The following is a 13057-nucleotide window of genomic DNA, read 5'->3' on the forward strand; positions in this document are numbered from 1 at the left end:
CACCAGATCATGTGAACTAAATAATCAGATAAAAACTTTCTTTTCAATGTGGATGGAATGTTCACTATGTCAAATAACACTCCCACCATCCACATCCTTTTCTCGCTGGGGTGGGGGTGGGGGATCCAGAGGAGGCTGGTGGCTCCGATTTCGGTGGGGCTATGAATCCATTCTGGGTTTCAGCCAGAACTCTAAAGAAGCTATCCAAGGTGCTGAACCCATATCGAGGTGGGGTTCATATGGATAGCTCCTTTAGCATTCTGGCTGGACCTGGCTGAAACCCAGAATAGATTCACAGCCCCCCAAAATTGGAGCCACCAGCCTCCACTGGGAGGGGTCCCAAGCAGGGAGACTGCGCTGCCAGTGGAGGTTCCTCCCGTGATTTAGAACCCAGCATGGTCATACCCATGTAGCACTAGAATGTCTCACTCCTTGGGGAAGTGAGGAGCACGTAGCAATATTATGAACATTTAAGAGGGGGCTTTCTGCTTCTGTTTTAAATGCAGGATCACAAGGGACTCCCTTGACACGTGTTTCCTTTTCCCCCTCCCCTTTCCCCCCCCCTTATCTGAGTCTTCCATATTGGTCTAGCTCTCTTCTTGCCGCTTTTCCTTTTCCATGGAGGGAACTCAAGCAGAACTCAAGCACGGTAATTTGATACCTCAATATCTCCAATCTTTTAAAAAACGGAATAAAGGTCATTTCGTGCAAGAGATGCCCTGGAGGTCGACAACATCATCTAAAGGGCCCGCAAACATCCGTGAGTGTGCAATCTCAATAGCAGGATAAAAGCTCCGTGTGAAGAAGCCCAACATAGTGGTGTAAGGTTGAGGGACTTGGACAGGAGATGGTCAGTGGACCCAGATGTACTGCTGGAGACTTCCTCAGTAGTCAGTGGCAAAACTGTCAGGTACATATTTTGTTAGGGAAATGTATGGCTGATTGTTCTCGATAATCTGGATCTTCCTTAAGTCTCCTGAAGGGAGCCGCACCTTCCCCGCCCCTGCTGAGTATGATGCCATCCAGGTGTTTGTGAATGGAAACAAAAGGGAGAGACCGCAGTTCTTGAGTGGAATACAGAGGAAGAGGCAGAGAACAGCACTGTAAGCATTTGGGGGAGCTGCCTCCCTCCGGAGATCTCATGGGGGCAGTGGATTTGACTGTCTGTTGGAAGTGCTTTAGGAGATGTGCCTCTACCCACGTGCAAATATTGCAACACACCACAAATGTTTAAATAAAAGCAAATATTACAATATGCCATAAGCCACCAGTGGCCTCCTTCCCAAAGGAAACAAAACTTGGGGAAACGCTGCACCTGGGAACTTCTCACTGCTCGGGAGAAGCGGGGAGAGTGTAACAGATAACACATATTTCATTTATTTTCATTTATTTTATTTCTGTACTGCCCAATAGATAAAAGCTCTCTGGGTGCTTACACAAAAATCACATATATTCTCCTTATGGGAACTTCGAATATAACTCTTGTTATTCAGAAGCCCCTCTCTCTTTCTCTCTTGGATTTAGCAGAAAGACCCCTTCAGAAAGGATACTGCAAGGCTGTGCATCTTTCATGTTTGGTTGAGTCACTCCACTAAATGACTTAAGACAACAAGCCGCTGTTCCTGGCTTCTTGAAAGGCCAAGGTAGAAGCAACAGCAGAAAATCCTGCTAAAATCGTGTAGAAAGCATGCGGGGGGGGGGGGGGCTTCTTCAGCTCACCTCCTTAAATTCCTTCCTTAACTGTGCACTTCTTTATCAGCCAGGCTCCATTCTGGTATTGGAGCCCCAGCTAGGGAAAAAACATGGGGACAACAGGGAGATAAACTGTGGAAGGGCCCAGCTTCCCTAACCTTTCTGCTCCTTAGACTGGATCACCTCATCCCTCACTTTCTATGTGATTGTAACAGAGCTGTGGCTATGCAGCTATCACATCTGATTTGGACCTGAACCTCAACCAATGCCTGCTAGGGATCTCTCCAGAACCCCCTTCCCTGCCATATCCAAAATACACAAGCATTATCATCCCACTTAAATATATCCCGATCCACACTCCATTCACAAAGCTTGTTTGGGCTCACCAACCAGCCAGGGTCTTCCCCCCACCCTGTGGCCAGTTGTCAGAACTTTTGGGAGTGGTCTGAATTTTAGAGAGACAACCAACTAATCCTCACCACCATCCTCTGTTAAGCACACATGTGTTGTGTTGTGCGTGTGTGGCTGCAGCACATAGGCACACTAAGGCACTCCATTTTGGTTTCTGCTCCATTCTTAGGATTTCTGCATATGCAACTGGATGTTGGCAAACCACAGGTGGTGCTCCTTCTTTAGAAAGGACATTGTAAGATCACTGAACCCTTTAACAGCATGCAAAACACTAGACCATTTGCAAGGCCAGGCCAAGTCACTGTCAGAGATCCAGTTTTACAGGTCCCGGGGTTACTGGTTCTGGCCATTTCCCCACACCTCTGCAGCCTCAGCCCCTGACCCTCCCCAGGCTCTACACTCCCAACTCCATCCCAAGAACCAGTTTTAAAAAACAAACAAACAGAAGCCAGCAACCTCAGTCTTGTTCCTTTATCCTTTAGATTGTTCCCTTAGATTAAAATGCATGGAGTAATCCCACCCAGTCTGCATTTCACAACAACCCTGGGGTTTCTAAAACCCTGGGTTGTTGTGAATACAGCAGCATGCGCATACATGCTGTCCAATCACTCCTGCGGCACATGAGAGTGACTAAACAATCCAGGATTGCTCCATCCTTGGGTTGTTTGCTATGATGCATGAACCAGGAACTTTGGCTTGTCTCTCCCCTGGTTTCCAACTCTGGCTTGTTGTTGGAGAGACAAGGCAGAGTTCCTGGTTCATGCATCATGGCAAACAACCCAGGACTGCTCTCTGGTGCACCAACACTCTCGCTCATTCACAACACCCATGGTTATTGTGATGTGGAAACTGGCCCCTCACAATTGCCACCTGTGAGCCTTATGATTACCTCTCTTACTCCACACACCCTCCCTTTGGCCATTTAGCCTTGATGCTGATGTGTGTGTGTTTTAAAAGAAAAAAGAAGGTATATTCCTTGACTGGCCCTAGAAATCCACAAGATAAGCCAGCAGCTTACCATCAGTCTCATATATGACACGGTCAGAGGACTGTATAATGGAACAAGAGATTATAAACACAGGAACACAAAGTCATAACCCATCCCGAGGCAAAGTCCAGTTGTCCAAAATAACATATCAACCAGAGACACAAAATAGGCTTCTAATACAAAATCAACAGAAAGAATACACAAGCAATGCACACATGCTCGCAACACACCAGATGACAGAAGACATGCTCTGAGAAAGTAACCCATTTAAATACTCCAAGCAAACTGAACAGTATGGGGCTTTCAGTAAAGAAAAGAATAATACCTTCACATTGCATTGTACGGTCCCTGAAAGATGGATGAGTGAAGTCCTATTATCCCACCACCACCATCACACAATTCTTTAGAGATCCTTGACAAACTGCACATTCCCTGTCTGCAAAACATATACCTTTCTCACTCAAGTATAGGAAGGATTTAGGTGTTTTTAGATCAAAGCTCAGCTCTTACCTTAATTCTCAAACTAACCCCTGGAAAGCTGTTTATTCCATCTTTCAAGGTGTGGATTATGAGCTATAATCCAAATGATTTGGATTAATTTGAAACTTAAGTAATTATTTTTTTTTAATATTTATATCCAGCCTTTTTTTCCTTGTGCAAGGAACTGAAGGCAATTTTCACATGGTCCCCCTCCCCCTCTCCATTTTATCCTCACAGCAACCCTGTGAGGTAGGTTAGGCCCTAAGGTCACTCAGTGAGCTTCATGGCCAAGTGGGGACTAGAACCCTCCCAAGTCACAGTCCAACACTCTAACCAACTACTCATCCATGAAAGATACTACAGAAGTCAAATGAAAAGGAAATTGGAAGGAGGGTGGGTAAAAGTCTCATTTTAAATCTAAAGATCATAAGCGTACTTCAGCCTGGCTTAACACAGCATAGCCAGCTATGGTGGTGAGCTTCACAAGACCAACTCTGCAGATCAAACATGACCACCACCACCACCCGGACCCAGATTCTCCATTAAAGTTCTGGACAAGAATTTCTAGTAGGGTAGAAGTTTTCCTTCATAGGAAACAGCTCCATAGCACTTTTTCTGTCCCACTCAAAGAATGCCAAGAACTTTTGTGCTTCAGATGGAAACTTAGCAACAAGAGACATCTGCCCCTACTGTCACCCCAAGTAGAAAACCTAAGGAATAAGAGTGTCACAATAAAGTAATGCATGTTGGCTGATACAGAGAAGCAAACAAAACTGAAGAAATATCTGTGCCTACAAGGCAGAAGCATAAGAAAATATTCACTCTGCTGTGCTTTACTTCAATAAGCCTGTTCATATCAGTATCAACCAACCATATACAGTAAGCATGAATTAGACTGCTGTCTTCAAAAGCCTATTCCTGTGCCAGTTATTTGCAATCTGTAAACCTATTTTTCTTCATTTCTGTCAATGCCTATCTATTTCTATTCGGCAGTGCTCTTTACTTTCTCAGCTCCAGGTCTCCTTTGAGGAGCTATGGCAAATTATGTTTGTGTTTCAGTTGCAAAGATGGTATGCAGAGCAACTCTGGCCAAACTATATAGGTCGATGGAAACGAGAGAACAAGTCCCAGGATGTAGGAAAACAAAGTTTTATTCTTCGAAGTAGCCCAGTGTGTTTTGGCCCTGTGGCATATATTTCTGGGCCTTCTTACAGCCCCTGAAGGCCCAGAAATATATGCCACAGGACTCAAACTCACTGGGCTATTTTGAAGAATAAAACTTTATTTTCCTGCATCCTGAGACTTGTTCTCTCGTTTCCATCAGGTTATTTTTGGATGTTCTCCAATTTTGTCTGACCCTCATACTATTGTTGTTGTTCAGTCATTCAGTCGTGTCCGACTCTTCGTGACCCCATGGACCATAGCACGCCAGGCCTTCCTGTCCTGCGCTCTCTCCCGGAGCGTGCTCACGTTCATATTCATTGCATCCGTGATGCTATCTAGCCATCTCATCCTCTGCCATCCCCTTCTCCTTTGGCCTTCAGTCTTTCCCAGCATCAGGGTCTTTTCCAGGGAGTTTTCTCTTCGCATTAGGTGGCCAAAATATTGGAGCTTCAGCTTCATTATCTGTCCTTCCAATGAGCACTCAGGGTTGATTTCCTTTAGGATGGACTGATTTGACCTCCTTGCAGTCCAGGGGACTCGTAAGAGTCTTCTCCAGCACCACAGTTCGAAAGCATCAATTCTTCGGCGCTCAGCCTTCCTTATAGTCCAGCTCTCACAGCCATACATTACTACTGGGAAAACCATAGCTTTGATTAGACGGACCTTTGTCGGCAAGGTGATGTCTCTGCTTCTTACTATGCTGTCTAGGTTGGCCATAGCTTTCCTCCCAAGGAGCAAGCATCTTTTAATTTCATGGCTACAGTCACCGTCTGCGGTGATCTTGGAGCCCAAGAAAGTAAAAACTGTCACTGCTTCCATTTCTTCCCCTTCTATATGCCAGGAAGTGATGGGGCCAGATGCCATGATCTTCGTTTTTTTAATGTTGAGTTTCAAACCAGCTTTTGCACTCTCCTCTTTCACCCTCAACAAGAGGCTCTTGAGATCCTCTTCGTTTTCTGCCATTAGGGTGGTATCGTCTGCGTATCGGAGGTTGTTGATAATTCTCCCAGCAATCTTAATTCCGACCTCTGATTCATCCAACCCGGCATTTCTCATGATGTACTCTGCATATAAGTTAAATAAGCAGGGTGACAATATGCAGCCTTGTCGTACTCCTTTCCCAATTTTGAACCAATCGGTTGTTCCATCTCTGGTTCTTACTGTTGCTTCTTGACCCTCGTACAGGTTTCTCAGGAGACAGGTAAGGTGGTCTGGTACTCCCATCACTTTCAGAATTTGCCACAGTTTGTTGTGATCCACACAATCAAAGGCTTTAGCGTAGTCAATGAAGCAGAAATAGACATTTTTCTGGAATTCTCTTGCTTTCTCCATGATGCAGCGAATGTTGGCGATTTGATCTCTAGTTCCTCTGCCTCTTCTAAACCCAGCTTGTACTTCCGGTAGTTCTCGGTTCGCATACTGCTGAAGCCTAGCTTGTAGGATTTTGAGCATCACCTTGCTGGCATGTGAAATGAGCGCAATGGTGCGGTAGTTTGAACACTCTTTGGCGTTGCCCTTCTTTGGAATTGGAATGTAAACTGACCTTTTCCAGTCTGGTGGCCACTGTTGAGTGTTCCAGATTTGTTGGCATATTGAATGCAGCACTTTAACAGCATCATCTTTTAGGATTTTAAATAGCTCGGCTGGAATACTGTCATCTCCGCTAGCTTTGTTGTTAGTAATGCTTGCTAAGGCCCACTTGACTTCACTCTCTAGGATGTCCGGCTCAAGTTCAGTAACCGCACTATCATGGCTATCAGGGACATTCAGATCTTTCCTGTATAGTTCTTCTGTGTATTCTTGCCACCTCTTCTTAATCTCATCTGCTTCTGTTAGGTCCCTGCCTTCTTTGTCCTTTATCATGCCCGTCTTTGCACAAAACGTTCCCTTGAGATCTCCAATTTTCTTGAAGAGATCTCTAGTCTTTCCCATTCTGTTGTTTTCCTCGATTTCTTTGCATTGTTCATTTAAGAAGGCCTTCTTGTCTCTCCTTGCTATTCTCTGGAACTCTGCATTCAGTTGGGTATATTTTCCCCTTTCTCCCTTGCTTTTCACTTCCCTTCTTTCCTCAGCTACTTGTAAAGCCTCATCAGACAGCCACTTTGCTTTCTTGCATTTCTTTTTCTTTGGGATGGATTTCGTTGCTGCCTCCTGAACAATGTTAAGGACCTCCGTCCATAGTTCCTCAGGCACTCTGTCTATCAGGTCTAATCCCTGAAATCTATTCCTCACCTCCACTGTATATTCATCAGGGATATGATTTAGGTCATACCTGAACGGTTTAGTGGTTTTCCCGACTTTCTTCAATTTAAGCCGAAATTTTGCAAGAAGCAGCTCATGATCTGAGCCACAGTCAGCTCCAGGTCTTGTTTTTACTGACTGTATGGAGCTTCTCCATCTTTGGCTGCAAAGGACATAATCAATCTGATTTCGATATTGACCATCTGGTGACGTCCATGTGTAGAGTCGCCTCTTGTGCTGTTGGAAAAGAGTGTTTACTATGATCAGCAACAGTATGTTCTCTTGGCAAAACTCTATTAGCTTTTGTCCTGCTTCATTTTGTACACCAAGGCCATGCTTGCCTGTTATCCCGGTGATTTCTTGACTTCCTACTTTAGCATTCCAATCCCCTATGATGAAGAGGACATCTTTTTTTGGTGTTAGTTCTAGAAGGTGTTGGAGGTCTTCATAGAACCGATCAACCTCAGCTTCTTCGGCCTCAGTGGTTGGGGCATAGACTTGAATTACTGTGATGTTGAATGGTTTGCCCTGGATTCGTACTGAGATCATTCTATCATTTTTAAGATTGTACCCCAGTACTGCTTTTCCCACCCTTTTGTTGACTATGAGTGCTACTCCATTTCTTCTAAGGGATTCTTGCCCACAATAGTAGATATGATGGTCACCTGAATTAAATTCGCCCATGCCTGTCCATTTTAGTTCGCTGATTGCCAAGATGTCGATGTTCAATCTTGCCATCTCATGTTTGACCACCTCCAGCTTACCTTGATTCATTGATCTGACATTCCAGGTTCCTAAACAATATTGTTCTTTACAGCATCGGATTTTCTTTTCACCACCAGACACATCCACAGCTGAGTGTCCTTTCGGGTTTGGCCCAGCCGCTTCACTCTTTCTGGCGCTACTTGGAAATACCCTCTGCTCTTCCCCAGTAGCATATTGGACACCTTCCGACCTGAGGGGCTCATCTTCCGGCGTCATCTCTTTTAGCCTTGTGATACGTTCCATGGGGTTTTCTTGGCAAGAATACTGGAGTGGGTTGCCATTTCCTTCTCCAGTGGACCACATTTTGTCAGAACTCTCTGCCATGACCTGTCCGTCTTGGGTGGCCCTGCACGGCATAGCTTATGGCTTCACTGAGTTACGCAAGCCCCTTCGCCACAACAAGGCAGTGATCCATGAAGGGGTCCCTCATACTATATAGGTACATTAAGCCCAATTTTGTCTGACCCTCATACTATATAGGTACATTAAGAGTCAACAAGACATATAGGGCAGTATCCAATGGGGTGCTTTCACCCCCACTGATTCCCTTCTGTGAGCACTGGGTCCCGTCGATTCTGTCGCATAAGCAGGACACACCACTTACGCAAGCGAGATTTAGCACTTCCTAGAGGAACCCTTGAAACGAGCGGAAACATTCATTTCTGGAAGGAGGCAGGTCAGTGGAACTCCCTTATGCAAGCTCAACCGACCTGTCTCCTTCAAGAAACAGGTGGTCCTGCTCATTTGGGGTTGCCCCCAGAAGCACTATATCACTGTTGTGCAAGAGGTGGGGGCCGCTTGTGCAACAGATTTGGCAGGGTGCAGGAGAATCAGTGGGGCATAAGCACCCCATTGGATACCAGCCATAAGTTCTGGACATAGAAATTCAAGTTCAGAAGCCAAACTCTATCACTACATATTTACTTTAGTAATCTGCACAAAACTGCAGCTGGAAAGTTTGTATTACTTCAATCATAGAGTTGGAAGGGGCCATTTAATCTGGAATGCAATGGAGCAGCACAGAGTCTTCACAAACTTAGATAACTGTGACTTCTGGATCTTAGGCCAAGGGTATTTACTGACGGACAGCTCCTGGTGCTACCAGCCAAAAGGCATTGTGCTGCTATTCAGTTTTTCCCCTCTCGACGGAAAAAGTGGTGGGAAAACACAGGAGGGTTGCAAATGGGGGACAACATTGTCCAGATCCCCTTTAGATGTCTGTGAATGAGGCAGGATGATAGCGCAATGAAGGCCTTCAAACAGCTCAAATGCAGTAAAACTGGGCCTTACCACATCAGAATGCAGATGAAGGATTGCATCGTTAAATACTGCTCTACTAAACATCAGGTAGAAGGGTTCTAGCCGAGCCTTCTTTCGGACATTATGGATGGATAGATAGAGGACAGTATCCAATGCTGCCCACACACTAGTGGGCCTCACCCCTAGTGCAACGGGAAGATGGCAGATCCCAAAGCAAATGGAAACGGGCCAAAACATTTCCAGAACAGGGCAGATCAGCAGGGTTCATCAAAGGGAGCTCCCCTGACCTATCCTGTTCCCAAAATGAGTGTTTCCACTTGTTCCCGGGATTGCTTGTGCTTTAGGAAGCGCAAGCTGCCTGTTGTGCTAGCAGTGGGTCCTGCTGGCCCAACCGAAAAAGTGGTAGCAAGTACAGCGGCAGTAATAGATGCTGCCATATATACAGTAATAGATGCTGCCGTATATACAGAAATAGATGCTGCTGTATATACAGAAAAAGATGCTGCCGTATATACAGAAATAGGTGCTGCCGTATATACAGTAAAATCTCTTGCCTACACTGAGATGTAGTGCAGTCCAGTTTTACGACACCATGAACTGTTTGTTTTGAAAGGGCGTAGCGCCAGACTTAACATATATTTCCCCCAATGCTGGGGGCATGTTCGGGGTCTGGGAGGATCATGGGATCCAAAGCCTCCCACCATGCCCCTGATTCTCCCCCTTTTTGCCTCTCCTGACCAATATAAGGGGAGGGGAGAACTGTAGATGTTTCTGCAGGGGGTAGATGGGATGACCACCGGAGGTCAGATTTTCCCCCCGCCCTAGCCTAAGGGTGGATCTCACTCTCTACCCCATTGCTTAATTCTGGTCCACCCCACCCAAATTTGTAGCTGGAAATCTTCACTGATTGAAGTCCTGCATGACAAATATTGGAAAGCTTTTCCAGTCATTACACACACACAAACACACATATTCAGCTGCACATGTTTTAACAGTTTTTAATTTGGAAAAACACAGCTTCATAGTCCCTAATCACATCTAGACACATTCTGAAATGCAAGCCTATTTGATTTACTAATTTGATGGTAAATTAGAAATATAATTGGGTACCATTAGTATTTTCCTTTCTTGACTCCAGAGCTGAGCTATGGTGATATGGGTCACAGGTTTAGCATGGGAAAAAAGAGCTTTAAAAATAGGACGGCCAGTCTGTCTCCCCCCCCCGCCCCCCCAAGGCATCACGCTCTGCAGCAGTTCACTGAGCTTCTACAGCCAACACAGCTTTGGACTCAGCGGTAACCTTAAACTCATCATCTGTACATTCTGTTCAGTATTTTCCAGTATGTTCTAAATTGCTACACAGAAACTCCATGCCTCCCACACAAGCTCTGTGAAATTTAAAGGCCTGAAGAGATTGTGTGCCTCAAAACATTTTGGGCTGGGCTTTGCTCTCTAGCTGCCTATCAAACGAAAGCAACTAGGGTTCTGTCTCCCATCTAGAAAGTAGCAGCAAACAGCCAATTTGGCCTCTCTCCTTGGACATGAGTATGGTACTCCAGCTATCCCTGGCTATTACATCCACGCTGAAGGAACTAGGTACTACTAGGTACCAGTTTTAGCCTTCGAAGTGCAGCTTTGTCACCAGAGCTGACACGAACACAGATGTGTGAGCACAGAAGGGATTTTGAGCAGAGGAAGCCATATAGAATGGAAAGCCATATAGAATGACATATAGGGAAGAGAACATACAGGTTGCACTGTGTAGGAAAAAGACCACAGGCAACAGCAACGCTGGGAGTTGATTTAAGTTCAGGCAAGTCTCACACACCCCACCAATTTTTATTGCACCACCTTCTTTTGTTTTCTTTGAATGCGATTGTCAGAGAGAGAAGACAGGCCTTCCCAAAGAAGCACATGCAGTTCTGAGGGCCACCACAAAATCCCTTCTGCCCCCAATTTCGTCATATCCTCTTGATGTGACTTCCTGCAGGTATCACCAATCCACACCTTCCCAGTGAGCCAAATTATTATTTATTATTGTTATTAATAATTATTGTTAATTATTAATTATTATTATTATTATTATTTCAGTAGTGCCATCAGTGTGAATGGTTCTTTATAGAGTACAAGCGGAAGGCCCCTGTCCCAACAAGCATACAACCTAAATTTCACCACAGTGGATGGAAACAACAGAGGAAGGGTGTGCAGGAGTAAACAGGTAAGCAGTAAATGGTTGTTTCAGTTAGACTTGCTTACAAGTTCAATTGCAGTAGGGCATGGGAACTGAGGTGGGGGGGTGAGCTAAAGGCTTCACAGGAAAGGTGGGTTTTGAGGAACGTTTGGAAGGAAGGGAGATAGGTGGCCTCACGGGTGTGTTGTGGGAGGCTGTTTCCCAGCATACAGGGCAGTAAGAGAGAAAGGGTGGAGTCTTTTGAGGGTGAAGGAGACCTTTGGATGGCTGAGGGAAGTGGAGCTGGAGGCACAAAGGTCACAGGAAGGGATGTATAGTGAGAAAGGCATGAAGGGATTTTAAGGTAAGGTCAAGGAGCTTCTGCTGGATCCGGAAGACATATGATCAGAGCGATGAAAGAGATGAACGATTTTGGCAGCAGAGTGTTGGAAGGAGGGGAGGAGGGCCAACAGAATACACAGAGGAATTTGTAGTAATCCCGATGGGAGATGACCAGGGCATGGACCCATGTTTTTGCTGATGGGCTGGAGAAGAAGGACCCTAATTTTGTAATCTTGTAAAGGCAGAAGCACAGAAACACAATATGGGTCTTTGGCTGGATTGTAAAATGAAGAAGCAACAGGGTCTGGCAATGAACTGAATATGCAGAACAAACGCACGGTTGTGTGTGCTTGGATCTGTCGACATTTTCTACTGGGAAGGAGGATGTCCGTTAATTTTAAGACTAACCTCTGCTCTGCCCACATTAAAGGCAGATGTTGAACGAACTGTAGATTTGAGCTACATAGATGCTCAAGTTTAGCAGAGATTCCCAACTCCTAAGCTGTTCCTTTCCCAGCAAGATAGGCATCAGGAGACAACTAGGTAAGAATTTAGCCATCTTGAGTAACATTTTTCTTGGCAGAAAGGCAGGGTACAAATCAAATCCATCAGTCAACAACATTATACATAAAGCAGAATGACATTTACATTTACTGTCAGCCAGTGGCTCTGATTTCAGTGGGGCTGTGAATCCATTCTGGGCAGAACCAGCCAGAACTCCAAAGGAGCTATCCAAGGTGCTGAAATTATTTTGGTGGATAGGGTTCGGCACCTTGGATAGCTCCTCTGGAGTTCTGGCTGATTCTGACTAAAACCCAGAATGGACTTACAGCCCCACTGAAATCGGAGCCACTGGCCTCCACTGCTGTCAGCCTTAAAGCACGAGAATACAAAGTTTCTTATAATTTTTTCTCTTGTCTTTGAACATAGCTTGAGGAATACGATCTGAATGAAGGTGTGCACATATACACTGATTGTCTTGAGCATTATGGGTGAAGTAAAGATGTGGGGACTTCAAGATCAGGGACAGGGGTCTAGATCTTCCTGTCTGGATACTTTTCTGGCAGTTTATGTGCTCTTTCCCTTGCTGCAAGATGACTGACTGCCATTTTGCCTGCAGCACAATTTCCAATTTTTCAGTACCTGCTTGCTTTCATCGGGGCTGTCATCGATATGTCGCTGCACCACAAGTTTGTCTTTGTTCATCTGAGCCACTTGGCTCCATTATAGACAGAGACTCTAAGTATTTATTCTTCACTTGACTTCAAGCATTTCTACATGAGGCTTTTATTGCACGCTTGTGATTGCTCACTCACAGAAGTTTGTGAGTCCTTTACATGACGTCATCAACCTCCAGAGCATCTCTTCCACTTTTTGAGCTTTATCCCGCTTTTAAAAAGATCAGAGATAAGCCGATAACAAACGTTAATGCGAGATATCGGCAGTGTGTAATGACGGCATTGCACTATAATACAGCCACTAGATGGCGCTGTATAATGAAATATATAGAACACTGCCAAGAAACAAAGTTTTCAATTCAAATC

The 13057-nt window shown here is 45.1% G+C and overlaps 1 protein-coding gene across 1 annotated transcript in view; it reads right to left on the minus strand.

The window, feature by feature from the left end:
• Positions 1-13057, minus strand: part of GRIP2 (glutamate receptor interacting protein 2) — a 181958-nt gene that overhangs the window by 91988 nt on the left and 76913 nt on the right. The window lies entirely within an intron of this gene.

The sequence above is a fragment of the Heloderma suspectum genome, chromosome 2 (genome assembly GCF_057233095.1).
Source record: "Heloderma suspectum isolate Gila_16-S chromosome 2, 16-S_ref, whole genome shotgun sequence".
In the NCBI taxonomy this organism is placed as follows: Eukaryota; Metazoa; Chordata; class Lepidosauria; order Squamata; family Helodermatidae; genus Heloderma; species Heloderma suspectum.